This window comes from Molothrus ater, chromosome 4 (assembly GCF_012460135.2).
Source record: "Molothrus ater isolate BHLD 08-10-18 breed brown headed cowbird chromosome 4, BPBGC_Mater_1.1, whole genome shotgun sequence".
Classification (NCBI taxonomy): domain Eukaryota; kingdom Metazoa; phylum Chordata; class Aves; order Passeriformes; family Icteridae; genus Molothrus; species Molothrus ater.
Window position 1 is genome coordinate 30032937 of NC_050481.2, and position 20006 is coordinate 30052942.

The window sequence follows — 20006 nt, forward strand, 5'->3', positions numbered from 1 at the left end:
TGTTTTCTTCTCCTATGAGACAAAAGCAACAATCAAAGCTTTAAGAGCTGGCATAAAATAAAATGGCTGGTTGGTGCTTTGGATGGTGATGCTAACAGGATGAGGCTTTCAGTCTCAGCTCTTACATGCTCCTCCTTTCTTCAGTATCTGAGCCTCTTGCACACCCTAATGATCTGGTTTTATAGCTGTCTATTTTAGAAATGGGAATGTGAAAGTGGGAAAATATGTTGCAGAGCTGGAAGATGATTCCTCTTCTTGCACGTACCTCACCCAGCGCAATGCTCCCAGGGTGTCTCTTCCCATAGCTCCAACTCTTCTGCATGCAGCCCATTAGGTTACTGATTTGTACAGCATTTCCTTTAGGCTGCCATTTTTTTCCTGCATGCTTGGGATGTCTGTTTTTCTCATTAACATCAACAGGAATAAACATAACTCCCCAATTTCTTTAGTTGAATTGAGAGTACAAACCAATCTCCCCGGCATCACTGGCTGCTCTGTAGGATCAGAGTTGATATCTCTTCAATTTAGCTGTTAACTGTACTCTGAAAACAAATTCTTTTGTTTTCACTTTTCTTTTTCTTCTTAGGTTGGAACAAAATACCATTATATTTACCACTAGTATCTCCCAAGACTTAGGGAAAATTAGCAAGGTTATAAAATCTACAGTGTATGTGGTTTGCTGTTGCAGCTGCACATTAAAGGAAAAGTAATACTAGAAAAGCATCTATAAATTAGCACTCTTTGAAAAGTTCCTAGTGCCCAGCACAATTTCTGTATGTTACAATCAAAATATGGGCATTCCATTTTTATCACTTCAATCAATTTAAACAGTCTTGCCAGGATCTGAGAGGTCTTTGCTCCAATCTTTTTCTTTATAACATTTTGTAAACTTGTCTCTGTCCTCTAAGTGTTGGAGAAATGGGGTGCCTGAGAGATGTAGAGTCCCCCCAGTGCCTTTGCAAGGGTTGGTAAGGCCAGCTGTCCATATGGCAACCTAGCAGAAGGTCCTGCATCCTGAACAGCTCCACCATGGCTGGTCGGGCTGAAGACCATCATGCCTTCAGTAGGGATGAGATTATCTCCTCCTGGGTGTCTTTGGAGGGTTTCACTGGAGAGCCTTCATCTCTGTTTCCATCCATCTCACTGGAATGAGTAATTCCCATGCTGGAATAATTGTTTATCCAAACCTCTTCAGCTCAGTTAAGGGGTTAAGGGCATACTTCAGCATGTTGCAGCATGTTGCTGCCTTCTTGCACTACTAAGAACGAAGAAGAGAAACTTCAGGCAAGTGAGAGGATTTGTGTTAACTCTGTTGCCAAGGAGTTTTTCTTAAATTCTCACCTTCCATAATATCTGAGTAAAAATAATATTGCATCTATTAAATCTTCTTACTTTTTCTTCATCAACACTAGGATGAAGCAGTTACAGTCACCAGAAATGCACGAGCGAGGCAGAGATATTAGAGTTGTTCTTGTCCTTCCGTGCCCTGTCCCCTGTGTTTCTTAATCTGCATGTGCAAATTAAACTGAAATTAAACTCTTAATTTATCACCATGTTGTGGTGACAGCAGGCAGGATCAGAACACTTTAAAAACACATAGCACCACATTAACATCAGAAACAGATTCTTCCCCAGAGAGGAGAGAAGATTTTAAAGAATGCAGAAGGATGCCACAGGGCTGTAATCCCTCTCGCTGCACAGAAAACAAGTGATTGTTGTTGAAACACTTGGAGGGGGAGGTGAGTCCAATAATCTGCAGAACATATGTAGGATAAGGCTTTTCCACTGGAGATGAGAACTTGAAATAAACAACATTAGAGGAAAAAAAAACCAGGGCAAAAGAAAAAAGAGAGGAAAATGTTGTATGATAATACGTCACTGTGACTGCCCAGAGAAGTGAACTGCTCCAAGGAGCATCCCTTTGGATGCAGATCATCTTTGCTAAGGAGGGCTGCAGGCTCTACCCACCTCCCCCTGCTCTGTTTGCTTGCTATGGTATGCTTTTGCAGGGCTTTGAGCAGCCTCCTTGTCCCTTTGTGGAGTACGAACAGGTATCCCAGGATACGTGAGGGCCATTTATGAAGACAGCCTGTGGTTCAGGTTTAGTAAAGCTCTTAAACACATGCTTAAGCGATTTGCTAATTTGGATGCTGTACTCTCTGCTGGCTTCCTCCACCTCTTCTGGCTCACTGACTGTTTGGCTCTGCAAGTCAAGTGCTTTAGGATGCTCCTGCCATCGAAAGCTGGGCCCCCTCTTCTCTGCAGCATTAGAAGTGGGGCAGGCACACTAGCCTTGCCTTGACAGGTATGTCTTTTCTCTCTTAATTTGTGGTGGGAGAGGAGCTCGCTGGCCCCATGCTCATCCCAGCAGGTGGGAGCATGCTGCAGCATGTGGGGCCACAGTGGGTCATCCTGTCCTGATCTCCGGGAGCTGACCACCCATCCCATGGACTCCACTCCAGTGCGGTCACTCCCTGCTCAGAGCAACCTGGTGTTGCAGAGGGTCCCCTACAGGGCTGTGCCTTCTCTTGGTGGCAGGGAGGAAAGGCATGGGAAAAGGCTTCACTTAAATGGTTGTGCTATAGAAACATTTCTGCCTTAAGCTTATTGCTTTTGGGGGGGGGGGGGGTGGGGGGGGTGGGTTGCCTTTCCCATGAGGGGGCAGGAAAGAGATTTCAAAGCCTTTGCAAATATGACAGTTTTAAAGCTTGCTCTCTGGATGAAGGCCTTAGACATCACTTTTGAATGCTGAAATCCCCAATCTTTGAGAGCACTAAAGTGATTTAAAACCCAGGGTCTGAGGGCATTGGCAGGAGTAATTCTCAGGGCTCGTAAGTCACTGTTCTTTTAAATTAAGTTCTACAGCCGTAGGATCTTTTCAATATGTTCCCACCCTTGTTTCCTATATTAAACTTCACATTACAAAATCTTCTTAGATGTTTGTATTCCCACAGAGACTGGGTAAAATGGGTTTATTTTTTGGTCTTGCTATGCTTCATCCAAGAGACCCCAGCTGAGAGAAGTTGGAGATCCCCATTTGTTAGGTTTTGTCCAGTCCAGAGGTGCTCCTGCCTGCAGCAGCGACGCTCCACAGGGAAATACAAACTTGCCAAGCTTTGCTTACCTCAGCCCAGCATGGGGTTCACCTCACTGACTTTGGAGACTGCCCAGGAGAGATGTATTGCCTGGTAGAAGCAGGACACCCATCCCTCCTGCACTGCCTGTGATTTGTGTGCCAGGCCAGGCCCGCTCAGGCTCCTTTGCTGAGACAGGTGCTGGTGTTCTCCGTACAGCCACTGCTCCTTCCTTCATGGGAACAGGGCAAGAGCAGAGCCTGTGGCCATGCCAGAGCCTCTTTGGAGACATCTGTACCAACAAGCCAAGGTGCAATTATATTTGCTCCACAGGGATTGGGATGCACACAGGCTTGTGCACCCATGTCTGAACTGTTGGTTCACTTCATGCAGACTTCCCTTGGGAGAACCTGATTTTGGGTGTTTGGAGAACCTATGCCCACAAGCTAGCACTGTGGCTCAATGTGCCTTTAAAACTGGTGTTTCAGGCCCCCATAAAGAAGTTGATAAAGAAGTCTGAAGTAGTAGGATTGTTTTGTTTGGAGGTTTTCTAATAAGGTTGAGGAACTTTGTAAGGGGCAGAGTCGTGACTTCTGTTAAATCACGCCTCAGATTTGGGTTTTCTATCAAAAAGTGCTGGGGCAGGGCAGACAATACAGGGTTAATTGCTGCAGCTGGGCACTGTTGCCCTGCACAGGGCTGCATTGGAAAAGGAGGGGGGCAGAGAGAAAGCTATGCCTGAAACTATTCTGCAAACCAACATTTCTGCGAATTCACCTGCAAGAAGCAAACCACTTCAAGGGCTTCATTGAAGAAAGAAATATTTTTCCCTTAAGAAGCTTTAAAAGAAAGGGCCCTCTTGACAGAAAAGAAATCCTGGTGATTCAGCTGAGCAGGGTGAAAAAAAAAAGAAAGAAATGAAAGTGTTAGCAAAGCCTTGATTATTGGTGACAGAGGAGCATTAGCCAAGTTATAATGGATTGTCAAACTAGGCTCATGTTTGCTTAGCCTCCCAAGTTCTTTGCACTGAATCAACATCTAGCCATCTGGGATGGGAGGTGGGGGGAAGTAGGTTTTTGTTTAAAAAAAAAAGTGAAAATCAGTTGAATTTATGTTTCTATTCTAACAGAAGAAGTGTTTAAAAGGAAAACATACCTTTCAGAATGAAGCATTTGTTTTTGTTCTCTACAAGTGCTTATTTGAATTTATGTTTATTAAAGGGCTTGTAGTTAGTAAATCATGAAGGTTTCCCTTGGTAACATAAAAATAGGTGTCATTGGAAAATTTGTAGCAAGAAAATAAAACTGCCTTTTACCCACTTGGACTTCACTTGACTAGGTCAGATATTTGTAAACCTGGTTTGACTTAAAAGTACATTTCTTTAAGAAAAAAAGTACCATTAAGACAGAAATTTTCCAGGAAGACACACAGAAGTTGCAGCAACAACACCATGAATCATGTGTCCATCCAAGGACACAGCCATTCCCAAGTGGTGGTGCTTACTGACGTGGGAAACACAAAACACTTGAGTATGAAAGCAAGAACAGCTCAGGAAACAAAGACAGATTTTTCTGTAGCACATATAATTAAATTTTCCAGACTTGTCCTTCTGTACACTTATTCAGTCAGTTCTTACATTTAGGACCCCTTGGCTTTGATAGGCACAGCCAGGGTGACCTTTTGTCATTGTATTTGTGTGTGAAAATAACTGTGCCCAGCTTTATACCATGCTGAAACCTGTGCTGGTCAAAAGCCCAGGGGAGCAAACAGACAGACAACAGCCAGCTTGAGATGGCTTTGGGTCAGGACCCTGTGCTGATGAAAAAATGAATGATAGTTCTGAATGCAGAGTTTTGTCTTTGTCCTGAACCTCTCCCTAAGGGAGCTGGGAACAGTGCAGTTATTTTCACACACTGACAGGAGTGCAGACATAGGAGGAGGCAGGCACAGCCACTGGGATGAAGATTTGACTTTAGCCCTCCAGTCTCAGCCCGGGCTTCTTGAGGGCCAGAGTTTACCGTGGATGACTCTGCAGCACAGCTGATAGAAATATTCCACTGAAGGTGCAGCTGATATCTTCAGAGAATTCTATGCCTGTTGGTTTCATCCAGATAACCACCAAGGTTAACTGGTGGGAGGGGTTAATCCCAAGGGATTTCCTTGAGAGTCCCTATGCTACTGCATCTGTCTAATTTTGAACAGAAAATCCTGTTGGTGACTGAGTCCCAGCATTTTGTTTTGGTGTTGTATATGTGGACAGATTTAGTAACTTGCAAAATTCAGTACATCATAATCAGTTTCTGGGTCACTAAAGAGACTTGGCAAACTCTTGGTGTACTTTGTAATGTGTTTTTTTCTGCTTTAAGTCAAACCAGAGTGAGAGCCTTGACTTTGAGTGTTCTGATTTATTTCATCTGCTCTTAGAAGATATCTTTTGTTTTGTTGCACATAGGAAAACGAAGACCCTGGTGGAACATTGCACTCACAAAACAACAACAAAAAAGAAGAAACAATTATGAAATGGGAATATTTGAGGACACGGTATGTCAGTCATTTAATTTGTATTCAAATTTTTAAAGTATTATATTCTTTTGAATTCTGATACACTAAAAAAAAAAAGGTTTTTTCAGCAAGGGTTAACTTTCTCTTGTGCACAAGGATCTAATTCATTTAACTCCCAGTTGAGTTTTTAGCACACAAATGAAGTGTTATGTGGTTATGCTGGAGCACTTGGCATTGGGTTAATTTTTCCCATCGTAATGTTGACTTACCAGACTCGTGCACAGCCTGTCCTGTGCCTGGCTGTGGCTGTGCCTGTGTAGCAGAAGGCAGCACTGTGAGCAGCCCCAGTGTAGATGGAGCAGTGCAGCTCTGTGTGCAGTGAACGTCCTGCCGCTGAGGAGGACAGTGCATTTCCCTGGGTAAATGTCCTAATCCAAGGCACTCTGCATTTTCTGAACTTCAGTGCGGAATTCACAGGTCTTTCAGACCTGGAAAGACTAAGAAAATGCTTGTGAAATTTAAACAAAACTGAGCATCTTCACATACCGTAGGTAGGGTCTTTGGTGCATGCAAATTGCTTTTGGTAGCTGCAGGGACTTTATGCTGTGAAGTATTTTAATGACATTCAAGACCAGGATTGCAGTTCTAATGTAAGGATCACAGAGATTCAGGGGTAATACCAAGCCTAGGCCTGTTTCGTGACACACATTTGCAGTAACTGAAGATGAAAAGTTGGTGTTTGCATGTGGCATGTTGAGTCCTACCCTTGTATATGACATAATAATAGAAATGTAAAAAATTCTGTAATGACAAGGGTGTATGTGGGCTTCTTGTTGTGAAAATACGCATTATTGTAAACTAATCCCATTGAGTGAGAAGGGAGGAGACACTAATACTTCATATATCAATGCTGGGCTGGTTTTCATTTACCAGGCCTTCTTTATATTCTTTTGGCAAGGTAGAAGTCTTTGTATGGTTGAAAATATAAATTTCACCTCAGAAAATGCTCTTTTTACAATGTCAAAGTAGCATAAAAGACGCTTGGTGGAGAGAGAGCCAGACTTATTGTTTGCCTTTCCTTGGCCCTTTCTCATCAACAGCTTGTTCTGAAACTATATCAGTATATGGACTGGAGTTATAACTTGGTTTGGACTGTTCTTTTTTGGGAAGAAAGTGTTAATGTTTCCAAAAGAGAGGAACTTTCTTAGGGTGTTGAAGCAACATAGCACTTGTCTTCTATGAAGTTCTTTATAAATGTGGAACCAGGTATTTAGAGTATCTGTGCTTAGCAAATATTTCTTGATTGGGAAATTTTTGCCTACGTGGTTGTCCTACAGGCATAGGAAGCCTTTAAAGATGTTATGTTAAAAAAAACCATGATTGTAGTTTGTGAAATGAATAGAAATCTTTCTTCTGGTTAAATTTTCAGTTCTGAAAGTTAAATAATTATGACAAGGTGGTGTTAGGTTATAGGTTGGACTCAAAAATGTCATAGGTATTTTCCAGCCTAGTTGATTCTGTGAAGATAGTTTTTTGTGAGGGTTTTAGACTGGGTCCCATGTCCATTGCATATTCATTTGAATACTCAGTAAACTGAATTTAGCCTGAAAACCTATCCAGAAGTGTGATGGGGTTTTAATTCTCAGTGGTAACATTGCATGCAGGTGTAAAGTAAATGAAGGGAATAAGTAAAAAGCAAATGAAGGGAGTAAAAATTACATCTGTTTTTGACCAGACAGTTCTGTGTTTACAGCTAGTCACTCATCATACTTGCATTTTCATGTGTTTTGTTTTCAGTGTTAACTTAAAAGAATATGAATCATGCAGAGAGCAAAGATTGAGGTAATTTTCCTGAATATTTTACTGTAGGATTCACAGACCACTTGCCCTCAGCAGTATGAAAATCTTCTCATTACCTTTAGGCTGTTGTGTTGTGAAAGGCTGCAGTATAACGTGTGCATCCTACATCCTGATTTGTCCATGGAGTAATCCAAAAAGTCCTTGAAAATTTAGAATGCTCCCTTTTAATTGTCACAAGTACTTTGGAGTCACTGTCTGCTTAATAAATCTCTGTCCATCCCCCCTTGCTGATAAATTATCAGTGTTTGACATAGAAGTACACTTTAACTATTTTTGCTTTCAGTATTAGGCTATGGATGATGATTTGGAGTGGTGCTTTGGATCTGGAGAAAAAAAAAAGGGAATAGAAAATGCTTTGACTTTGGTCATTATCAGTGTTATATGGCAATATTCACCTGCTTCAAGATTTTGCTGTATAGCAGAAATTAAGTCTCTGCTATGTGGGAAAATGTGCCTGAATTATGGAAGGTCAAAACCTGTTAGAAAAATGAATGGCAGCAAGCAGCCTGACATTAAATTACACTGTTGATGGGGAGGAGGGTGCATCTAGTTCTCCTTCTCTAAAAGCTAACTGCAAACTCATGTGCTATTTTAGCCACTAAAAGCTTCTCTGAACATGGCTTGTCATAGAATTATTCTTACTTTCATTTCAAGCTGCATTCTCTTCTGAAAAAGACTTATATGTAGATGAACCTGCTTGGCAAGGGGTACTTACACCCAGACCCATCAGTAACTTCAGTGCTCAGCATCTCTACATCTGACTAGCAAGCTTCTAGCACAGGAAACAGAAAAAAGAAATCCAGCTTAGAGACTTAAGTTCCATATTCAGTGAATAAACGGAAATCAGTGTATGAGAATGGGATAGGTTATTGCAAAATGTTGTCCATAAATGTCAGTAATGAGAATTGCTAAGAACTACAAAGAAATAACATAAACACAAACCATGTAGTAGATGGAAAACAGAGATGCTCTATAGACATATCCAGAAGGCTTAGATTTTGGAACAAACTTTGTTGGGAAGTAGCCGAATTGCTGACACTGAGGTCTTTCAAGAAGAGATTAGACAGAATCTAGAAGGGACAGTCTGGGCACATTGAAGCTTGATTCAAAAAAAAAGGCAGCACACATTTCATGAGATGAAATCACAGAAATATCATGCTGGAAAAGATTTCAAAAGATTAACTTATTTGGTCCTGCTATGGACATACCAACAACATGATTGCAGTAATGATTGGCTCTGGCTATTTTGTGAACATGCTGATGTTGGAAACCCACGAGCAATTCAAAATAATTGGGATGTTTTTGAAACCAAATGTTGATTTTTTTTCTTCTGAGCTAGAAGATTAATACACTATGAATTAGTGGTAAACCCCTTGCTGTATTGCACCTAGTGACTTTTGGTGTCTCTAAACTGGGGAGGAGAACACTGTCTTCATGAACTATTGTGTAAACAATAAGTATTAACATACATTAAAAAATTTACCAAACTTATGTCTACAAATGGTATAATTGGAGGCTAGTCTGTCCTCAGCTATTTGTATGAACAGAATGTCCTCTTGCATCCCTTTTAAAAGTTGTGTATTTATTTTTCAGCTGTATGCTTCAGATGAGTTCCACATGTACTCCATTAACAAATTTATCATTGGTGTCTTATTATCACTTGAAATTGCTTCACAGTTAGGTCAGATCCAGAATTCTCATTTGTTTTTCATAGCATGGATCACATTTTAAGACCAAGTGTCTTGTGTATCTCTTCTCTTCCCATTCTGCAGTTGTGAAACACCCTTGTGGTATGGATAGTTATTACATCCATGGAAAAGTGAAGTTAGGAAAGTATTTCATGCAACTTTGACTTCATAACAGTTCAACATCTGGGACTGGGGAGAGCCAGCATTGTGTGACTGTCCAGTTCTCCATTTCTGAGGCCATTTCTGAGAACATCTGACAATGTTATTTTATAGTGTTTGACTTCTGACTTGTCTGTCTGAGTACATTATTGGTTTTTTCTAAGGATTCTGCCTTCCCTGAGTGCTCTATCACTTTTCCATCTCTCTTGTGTTCTCTGCTGACAGGGCCAAAGCTAGAAAGCAGTGTGAAAGGCAGCACCCTCCAAGTCACAGGTTACTGAGACTGTGTGTGAGTTCAGGGGCAAGAGGAGAGAGTCCACAGGCCAGTGCAGTCTTTAACTCCAGGAAACTGGAAGAAGGTCTGGTCAAGTATTCCTCCCTATCCCTGCTTTTTGAAAAAAGATTTAATTTCCAGCCAAACACCTACCTCTAAGGAAACTGGTTGATTTTTTCTGGAAATTACCAGTACAGAGCTGGTGCTGTAGCTCTGCCTGTACTGGGTCCTGCCTGCACCCGAAGAGAGTTGTTGGTGAGAGAAGATGGGGTACATCGCAGGAGAATTCTTCAGGGCATCCTTCCACTGAGAGACTTCAGGCTGGCTACAGCTGTATTGTGCAGCCCCAGAGGATTTTCAGGGCTGTGTAGGGACCTCCCTCTTCCTTTCCATACAGGGTATTGTAGTGGGTTCTCCACTCTTTTGAAGATGATTAACAACATGAGAGACTCCCTCCATGCCCACTTAGAGCCATTTTCTGGCTCTGCTCAATAAAATAGGCTAGCCAGGATGAATGTATTTTAATAAGCCAATTTAACCTATGGGGTTTGTATGCATTTAATATTTCTCTCCCTTTTTCCTCATGAAGAGGTGCTGCCTGCTCGTTGTTTGTAATTAGAAAGACTCTTTGAGGATGGCTTAAGGGATTAAACTGACCGAATTTATTTTGTTTGGTCATTAGGATTGTTCAGAACACATTATAGATGTGAACGTTACCAATCCAAAATGAGTGCTCTGTTGAAATGATTACAACAACAGCAATTGAGTAAGTTCTGCCAGATATATTACTGCATTTTTATTTTTACACACTTATTTACAGTACAGCCATTGTCACAGATAGGTTGCAGGACTGGGTGGATGACTGATCTGGCCCCAGAGGGCATTTCTCATGTGCCTGCCTTGTTGAAGCCCTCAGAAGCCAAAGAGCATTCCTGCATGGCGTGTACCAGGGCATCCCTAAGCAAAGATGTGCTGCCAGCTCTACTTCAGCATATAGCAGCTGGGAGCACCACCATGCCCCTATCAGGTGAGGCATCTCTCATAGGAATACATTTCACAAGCATAAATTGAAATATAAATTGAAATATAAAAAATTATGGACTCTGGCTAAAAATACACCATTTTGACCAATATGATACAGAGATTGTATTGGGATGTCAATCGTTCATAAAATCCCTATAGGAGCTCCCTCAGTCTTTCATAAAATCCCTATAGGAGCTAAAAGTAAAGGTTCTCTTGGAAGTGTGATGGGTGGGGAAAAAGCATTCTACATTTCAGCTGTTCTTTAATGTGGATATTATGAGAGGAGATGCCATTGTCAGGTAGAAGGTTCTTAGAAGGCCAAACGCACTGTGAAAATCTGTTTCAGTACTAACATGGAAGCATGAATTTAGTTGCTCAGTGGTTACTCACCAGTTTTGAAAAAAACAAAGAAATTGTTTCCAGGTTCAAATTAGACAAAACATTGTGAGCTCTGTGACACACTGGACCTCAATTTTATGGCAAGAACTTCCAGTTTCTTTGGCAGTTCAAAGCAGAGCTCTACAGTGCACTGAAAGTTTTGTGGCAGCTTCATAAACATTCCCAAACTCTGCAATATATCGAGCAGTGAGCAATTTGATTGCACATATTAAGTAGATTGAAATTGCTCCTTGGATATAGATTAAATGAGGCTTGATCTGGGGTTTTGGCATGGTGAAGATGGAAGGAGCTAGAAACAGAGAAAGGAAGATCTTCTGTATACATTGAAGCCAGAGGACTTGGAAGAGAGGTTTTGGGGATTTAATGAATACAAGCTCCCCCTATTTTTTCTACATTTGTTGTGAGGACTAGTTTTGTCTGCTGGATGATGGGTGGGCAGGAAGTGTAGGGTGTATTCTGGGTGAGCTGGAAGATGAGTGAGTGCAGAAACAAGAGGCTGGGCCCAGGCATGCCAGATCCAGACAGGGCTGTTCTACTTGGATGGATCTCTTCTGGGATGTTGCAGCACATAAGGTAAGGTAGCCATTGGAACAGTTTCTGGGCAGTGTTTGCTAACATAGATACTCAAAATGACAAGTCTGTTGAAAGCTGAAATACGTATTGAAATGGTTTTCTTCTCTCTTTTGGACCAAGTGGGTTTTTTAGATGATAACTGAAGTATTAACCAGTGCAATTCCAGGGCAAAGAACTTTCAAATTTCATTATTTCTAAATATTGGGAACTTTCTGTCATGTGATTCAGTGCCATCAATGGCTTATCTGAACCTTTTGTTGGGGTCTGTAACTGGAGACAAGACCATTTTCAAACTCAATATATTTCACCTGATTAGAAGCAGGGTCCAAAAAATTCTTCTCTTCTCCACAGTCAGATAAGGAGGGGATGAAGATAAAACTAGTCCAAGTATTATCTCAAACTAAAGAATACTTTGCTTTTGTTTGATAATGAGACTGTGTTTTGTAAGGCAGACTATGGGAACAAAGGTAGTCAGGAGTAACTGTGGAAGTGCAAATGAGTATGTCTGCAATTGAAGAGTAGCTGGATAATGTCCATCTCATAATAGTCCAAGATATGGCAGAGGAAATTGCAAGTCTGGTAGAAAGGATTTTTCATAACCTGTGAAGTCCAGCACTTTATGGTTGGAGGATAATGCCTGTAGCACCCACTGTTACAGAAAGGAAAAAATGATCTGGGCAGCTCATTAGTGTCACCTCAGTTGTGTGTAGAGATTTGAAACAATAGAGAACAAAGAAAGGCAAGTGGAGAATGTAAAAATTAAAAGCAACAGGAGTTTTTCAAAAGTGAATTGTACCAGGTTAGATGATGTTTCTCTTTTACAAGGTAATTCCTCTGCAAAGGAAGTGAAGTGTAGAGATTCAATATAGCAGGGCTTCAGTGCCACTGAGCTGTGTAGGAGTCTGAAAGAACCTGCGGGAGATGGGAATTTGTAGGCAGACTCTCAAGTGGTAGAGAACAGTTTTAAGAAGAGGGCACAGAGTTGCCCCCTGAAAGGGCAAGGGTTGAGCTGGAGCCACGGTGTTCCTCCTGTAGCAGCTGGAAAGTGTTCCTGTTTAGTTGTGCCATTGATAACTTTGTCACCAGATGTCACAGCATGCTGAAGCACAGGCTGAGGATGCCAGCTGGGCAGCGTTGTTCCCTGCTGAAAGAAGGTTGGAATAATATCCTGGCAAAACCAGATGCCAGGACCTTCAGGATGGTGTGTGAGCAGTTGGACAAAGTTGGACAGCAAGGCAAAGGGCAGGGGGAAGGAAGCTAACACCTCAGTACACAGTCCTTCGATGAGACATCCTAACATAACCTCCTACGATGAATAACAGCTGCTTGCATTATTAAAGAGATTTAATTAGGTTATCCCAGGCTACTGTTTCTCATAGTGTGTCAACTGAGTTTCATGTAGAGTTGGCTGGAGTTGCTCCAACAGTTAGAGGTGGATCAGGCAATTTGTTCTGGGTAAGCTTGCTTTTTGTTCTGCAGAAGTTAAAGGTGCTTCCTAAAAAACCCGATTTTCTAAAAATAATATATCTAGGTGTTTGGAGGGTAGCTTAATATACACTGGTAAAAATATTTCAATATAAAAAACCACAATAATCTTATCTATATGCATACATGCTGGATTTATATTGTCTAGCTAGTACTTTTTAAAGTTAAATAGAATGATGATAAGGCATTTAATAAATATTATCATGTCTCTATTCGCAGCTCTAGCACAGGAGGTTTTTAGAGGTAGATTGTTGAGACCTACTTTGCAGTGACTATGACAAGTTGGTGTTGGGCTGGGGAATCACTCTAGAGAAAGTTTTTTGAACTTGGGTCAGTTTAATTAACTTACAATTCTAAATTAATGTGTCAGCCTATGTGGCATATGTTTCAGAAAGCCCAATCAGCCAGTTTATACTGACTCTGGGAGTAGATATACAAATTAAAAAAAAAAAAAGAACAGATTTAGGTGCTGAACATCAGGCATCTGATACTACTTTTTATCTGTCTTGCTTTAGTTTCTTCTTAATGTGATATCCCAAGTTGCAAACCAAGATTATCTTGACTTTTTCCTTTGCCTTTTTCAAGACAAAATTCTTGCTGGCTTCCATTCAGCAGTGCTTTGGACAGAGCTAGGGCTGAGAATAGAATGATTAAGCCTCGGTCAGAACCTCTCTTGCTTCTTTGTGACTTCCAGAACTCCATTCTGAGTCACTCAGATGCACCTCCAGCACCAGGAAATTAATCATCTGCTGACAGAGGGAGAGTGAAAAGTCATTAGTTTTATAGGAGCTTTTCCCTCTTGAAATTCCATTGCTGTTTGACTCTTTCTGAGAGATGATGTTGAAACTGAGGATAAATTCAGTTTTAGCATTTTCATATTCTTTGCAGTCACTGCCAGGAAAAGCGCTCAAGACTTATGCAATAATGGCCTGGACTCCTTTCAACGTTTGCTGTGGTCGTCACGGCACTGTCATGATCTCAGCTCCATACATCCCGAGTGCTGGATGCAATCTGCTTGGGGAGGCTGCTCTGCACAGGGCTGAAACTTCAGAAGCAGTCACAGAATCATAGAAAGCCCTGAGCTGGAAGGGACCCACATGGATCATCAAGCCCAGCTCCTGGCCCTGCACAGAACCATCCCCAAGAGTCACACCATGTGCCTGAGGGTGTTGTCCAAACACTTTGTGAACTCTGTCAGGCTTGGAGCTGTGACCACTCCCCTCTGAAACCTGTTCCAGTGCACAACCACCCTGTGGCTGTGAAACCTTTAACTAATACCCAGCCTCCCCTGACACAGCTTCATGCCCTGCCCTCAGGTCCAGTCTGAGTGTTGTATTTGCAGGAACCCTCCCGTGTGGCGCTGGACCAGAAGGATGGAGTGGCTCTATGTGCAGCGCAGGCACGGCACAGGCACGGCACAGGCACAGCACATGCACAGCAGTGTTCCCACCCCTGGGCTGCCCCTCCTGGCACTGTGGCAGCCTCGGCCAGCAAACAGCAAACAGTGCTGCAGGCTGTGGGCCCCCGATGCAGCAGCCCACAAAGGCTCGCTCATGTGCCTTCACATAGCACAGCCTTCCTTCCCACCCAGCGTCTTGGTGCTCCTGTTGATCCTTTTGTATACGTGGGCTTTTGGTATCCCCACAGCTCCTGGGAGATGCAGATGGCAAGAAGCAGGCTCTTCTTATATGTGTCCCCCTCTATTGTTTAGAGCACCATCTAAGCACCTGACTGGTTTTATTTTAATGTAGACACAGTGTGATTCAGAATTCACCTTTAACTCTCCAGGTTTTAGGGAAGGCTGCCTTGTGCAATAATTTTCAAGAAGTTGCAGTGGCTTTCCCATTCCCCTCAGACAGTCGTGTTACTGACTGCTCATTCCAGAAGGAGATGGTGTCGGCTAATGGCTGGAACATTGTAGCCTTGTCACCTTGTTTATAGCACCTCTCTCTTGCTATCCGTATGACCTACAGCAGGGCAGCTAAGCTGTTTCTTTATCATTTTTACTGTCTGTGAAAGAAGGTTAAAAAACCACCAACTCTGTGGGATGTTGTAAAGCTTTAATGGCTCAAAAGTACTTTGAAATGATCAGGTAAACAATTGCAAGTAAATGCTCAGACAGTTATTCGAATTCTCTAATTCTCTTCTGACGCATGATGTCTGGCTACTTTGAAGTGTCCTTTCTGTGTTTGTTTGGGGTTTTTTAGTAGCTAAATTGCCTTAGCATGGAGAAACAAGAATAGTTTGTGCAAACACAAAACCCCTGAAAATGGAAAGAAACAGTGCTTGTATGAGACAGGAAAAGAATGACTCAGTAATTAGTTTTTGGAAGAGAGCATTTGATAGGGAAAGTGGATAAATTTAAAGGTCAGTCTTGGTTACAAAATAATATTCAGATTACTTAATATAAGACCAATTTTTCTGTTGTTTCATCCCTATGAGGCAAAATGCTTGCAGTTATTTAGGCAGCAGACTCTTCCCTTAAGAAATTCAAGCAATGCAAAGGATATTTGCCTCTCCCTCATTGAAGGCATATTTCCACAACCTCTCACCTCTCTCTCCAACCTCAGGGTTACTACATGGAAAATATAATGAGAAGGAAACTTAATATAGTCTTTGTCTTCAAACTTGTAGAATTGTGTTACCCAAAGGAATCAGTACTTTGTGATTTATGACTCCTCTATTTTGTTATGAAGAAATGTTAGACATCTTTAATAGGTTAAATATCATGTTATCCAAGTTTGGCTGCTGATTGCAACATGCTCGCCCTTTATTCCCTGGAATAATTTGCTGAATACCTTTCTGTAACTTTCCACATTGCTATCAGCTTTGCAGTGCAGTGCCTTATTTGTATAATGGGAAGCTTTTCCAGTTGTCTGGGTAATTGTACCATCTGAGGGATATTACCCTGCTTTGTAGCATGCAGATTCTTCTGATTGGTTTCCTATGTTAATAAAGCCTTTCATTTTGCTATTAAGAAATCTCCAAACCTGATTTAAGCTAAATGCATAGTATGTTCTTCTCTTCTCAGAGGGGTCCCACACAGCCCTTGACTGCACTTCCATTAACACCAAGAAAAATTCCTTTTCTGCTTGAAAGGGAGTAAGTGATAAAGTGCTAAAGTGCTGTTGGGGTGTTGGTGATAGTATCAAGCTGCACAGCATTTTTAACAGATAATACTGAAACATGAGGCAAACCTACCAAAAAAAAAAAAAAAAAGAAAAAAAAAAGAGAGAGAAAAGACTCAAAATAATTTAAACTAAAATGTTGTGTAAGCCAATGACAGGACACCAAGCCAGGAATCAAACAGGTCTGTGCTCTGTTCTCCCTTTTGCCTAGAAATCATGTTCCAAGTCAACAGTTTAGCCAGGATATAAAACAACTTTTTTCTTGGGAGACAAGGAGTGAAGCTCTAAGTACTGCAACTGGTTGACTGTGGGAATGTTGCCTGATTGTCTCAAGGTGCAAAGTTTTTAAGTGTTATCTTTACATTATGTCTAATTTAAAATACAAAACTGACTGGTAAAAAGAACATTTGCTGCTCAGTCATGCCACTTCCTTTAAATTTCTTTTCAATTTGCATTTGGTTATTAGAGCAAAAATTAATATTTTTAGAAGTTTGGGGTGAAAAAAAAACCCAAAATAATCACCAGGATAGTACTATATTACTGAATCATAACTTTGCTCTTCCAGGAGAGCTTGTGGCAAGAAACGGACATATTACTCCAGGGAGATGGCAGTGGGAAGCCTTTCCCCTTTCCTTCATCTCATGGAAACACACTTCTGTATGGATGGTAGGTGTCACTTTCTGCAAGAAGGAAAGTCACCTGAACAGAGAGCTGAGCTGAAGCCTGGCCTGAGAGCATATGGGTTCTGTGCAGCCTGTTAGCCTTAGCCCTGGAGGAAGATGTGTAAGCTTGAGCCTTCACAGCTGATTTCTTCAGATTCTTCCACAAATGAGATTCTACTGCTCAGAAATTGGAGGTCTAAAAAGTCTGCTTCCTTTTGCTTACTCTGAATAAGTGATCTCTTGCTTTTCAAGAGCATGGTGACTTGTCCTTCCAGTATGGTAAAACATGCTGTTGCTTTTCTCTAAAGGTTGTAAAAAACTACAGTGACCTAAAAGCCCAGAAGGTGACAAGTGCTATGAAAATGAAAAGATGAAAACAATAGAGTATTGCAAATCTCCTTTTGTTTAGTTGAGAAAACGTGTTTAGGAGCCAGAGGGTGCTGCAGTTGTACTGGAGGCTTAGATTGGAAGAACAGAAGTTTTACAAATTTACAGAAACTTTCAGCATGTGCTTTTGTCCCATTGGAACAGCTGCTGGTATATGTGTTGAACAGGGATTGGATTATACCTGTTCTCTAAATTAAGTACATGCTTAACTGCCTAGTTTGATCAGGGTCTTAGTGGCCTGGATATGATGAGAAGTACCTCAGATCCAAGGGTGTGCAAACAAGCTAGAGAATTACATTAAGAAATCTGAATTTAGGATACAACAGATTAAAATTCCTCTGAAAAAAGTTATGCAGAGAACAAGTAAAAAACGAATGTGACTTCACAAGGGACCACTCAAAAAACCTGAGGTTAGCAAATGAACTCTGGAAATGGAAAACAGAGGTGGCAGCTATGCAAGAACATAATCTAAGTTACTGCTAGCAGGAAAAAAATGAGAGTTAAGAGCCATGATGAGTTAAAACTGGGCAAGGCAAAGCAATTCAGGGATGAGGAGGGGCATTTATAAGCATTTTAATGGTACCATGTGCAAACGTGAAATGGCCTGATAATCACTGAGAGGAAAGTAACCCAAAACCTTCCACACTGCAGATACTTAATTTACTTTTCAAGCTATGCTAGCAGCCAGATAGGGGTTTCAAGTAAAGTATCTACTGATCAAAACAGAAGAAAGATATCTCAAAACCGGAGTGCTTAAAAATCAGCAGATGGAAGTGTGTGCATCAGACAGTCTCCAGTTTATAAATAAACAGGCAATAGGGAAAATCATGGGTAAAAAAAATGAACAATACTTCTACTTTCTTGAAGCTTGGGACCCCTGAAAATTTCATCCAAAAAATGTCACTCCTGCCAAGGCTGGTACAGCCTTCCAAGATACTCTTCTGCCTAGCATGGCTATAGCAACAAAATGAGTCACAAGTTGCTGTGGGGAAATTGTTTTTTGACCACTTGGAATATGTGTCAGTGAACCACTTGTGACAGCATCTATGGCATTCACATCTCTGAACTCACAAAGCCCTCTGAAGCATCCCTGGGATCCCACACTGAATCTCCATCCAGTTGTCTAGTTGTTTGCCGTCTCTTATGTGACCATCGGCATGACAGCATTTTTCAGATGAATAAAGAAAGGACGTGACGACCAGTTGGAAGGGCAAAACTTGGTGTGTATAATCCTGTGGCCACCAAAAGTAACAGTGAAACATGGTCTCTGTGTAGTTTGTATGCTCGTGGCTTCAATGGAAATGTGTGTCCTGGTCTTTCTTCTCCTTTCTCTGTTCTTTAAGGAGTCTTCAGGCATGGCAACACACAGACAGCCACACATCCATCCACCACCAGTGAATGAGGGAGCTGGAAGCTCTGGGACAAGGAGATGGCCTAAAGACTAAAAAGAAGGTGGGTGAGGTTGGAAGTGCCATGGCAGGGAGGACACAAGAGGGGTAGGCTGGGCAGAGAGGAGATGTGGGTAGTAGGGTGTGTTGGGTCTCCAGTTCAGATTGGGTTGGGAGCCATGGTGATGTTCCTCAGGATCTAAATCCAGCACTGCTGGCATGGGGAGGCCTGAGGGGGCCTGGCCAAGGAGGTGGAAGGGACAGACCTTGATGAAAACAAGCTGAAGTACAGCATGTTGAGGCAAGGCTGTGAGAGAGACCCACAACTGCCTTAAGGATCTGCAAACCAGTGAGATTTCTGAGTTCACAATTTCTCTGCTGCCAGCAGATGCCTGGAAATTAGCATGTCCACACTCCAGGAGAGCTCTGACAACCTACTCAGACCGCTCTTTGCTTCTCCTTGCTCAGATGCAGAAGGCTGGCAGTGGTGTAGGCAGTGGAGATCAAGATGATTTGCTGCCACTGCTCATTAGGTAGTGCCATCCACCCTGTGTGTTGAGACACAGAAAAATGTACTGCTTGGTAATGGCATTCAGGCCCCATGTGTCCCTGGAAGTTGTACTTGCAAGGTCTAAAATGAAACAGCATGGATGATTTTAGTTCTGGGTTTCTTCAGCAGTATTTTGGGAGAAACCTTAATATCCTGTTTTGAACAGAATTTCTGTGCCTAATTTCCTGGCTTTACTTCCCTACCACACTCTTTCTGCAGGCTACTTGAGTGGAAATATTTCCTCCTGGACTTCCTCCTTCCAGCTGTGCCACTCTGCTTTAGAGTATGATGGATTCTTCCTTCTCAGCACCTGAGTCCAGCAAGAAGCACCAGCAGGGTGACCAGCAGGAGACAAGGCAGGTGTCTGGTGTTGTGTGTCAGCTGTGCCCAGCATGGGCAGCAGCCCTGAGCAAGCACAAGGTGGACCTGGGACAGGGCATCCCTTAGTATCTGTAATCCATACTGTTTCATAGGTTTTCCATTCATTATACCTCAGGCAGATTTGTAACATGGGAGAAGGTAGGAGTAGGATAAGTAGGATAAATGGGAGTATTTCAGCTATGGATATATTGACTTAAGTAAGCAGGTGTCTCTTGTAAAATGCCAGTAAATGAGAATGTGTTATGTAAAGCCTGATGTTCTTACCATGTACACTAATATCAGAGAAGGGCCACCTATGAATATTTGTGGAGCCAGAAAGTACAGGGTGTATAAATTCAGGCTCTGCTGTGTAACATGCTGCTTCCATGGGCTTTTGTTTCAGCATCACCACTCAGTCTTAGGAGTGAGCATATGACCAAAAATTAATTTAAGAAATAGAGGAGTTCATGGCTCTGCAGCATGGTGCAGCACAT

The 20006-nt window shown here is 41.9% G+C and overlaps 1 long non-coding RNA gene across 1 annotated transcript; it reads left to right on the top strand.

Moving 5' to 3' along the window:
- Positions 1-2219: 2219 nt before the first annotated feature.
- Positions 2220-18642, top strand: LOC118686649 (uncharacterized). Its single transcript, XR_004980198.2, has 4 exons — positions 2220-2305; positions 5527-5615; positions 16731-16831; positions 18558-18642. It is a non-coding gene; the product is annotated as an uncharacterized LOC118686649 (long non-coding RNA).
- Positions 18643-20006: the final 1364 nt, after the last annotated feature.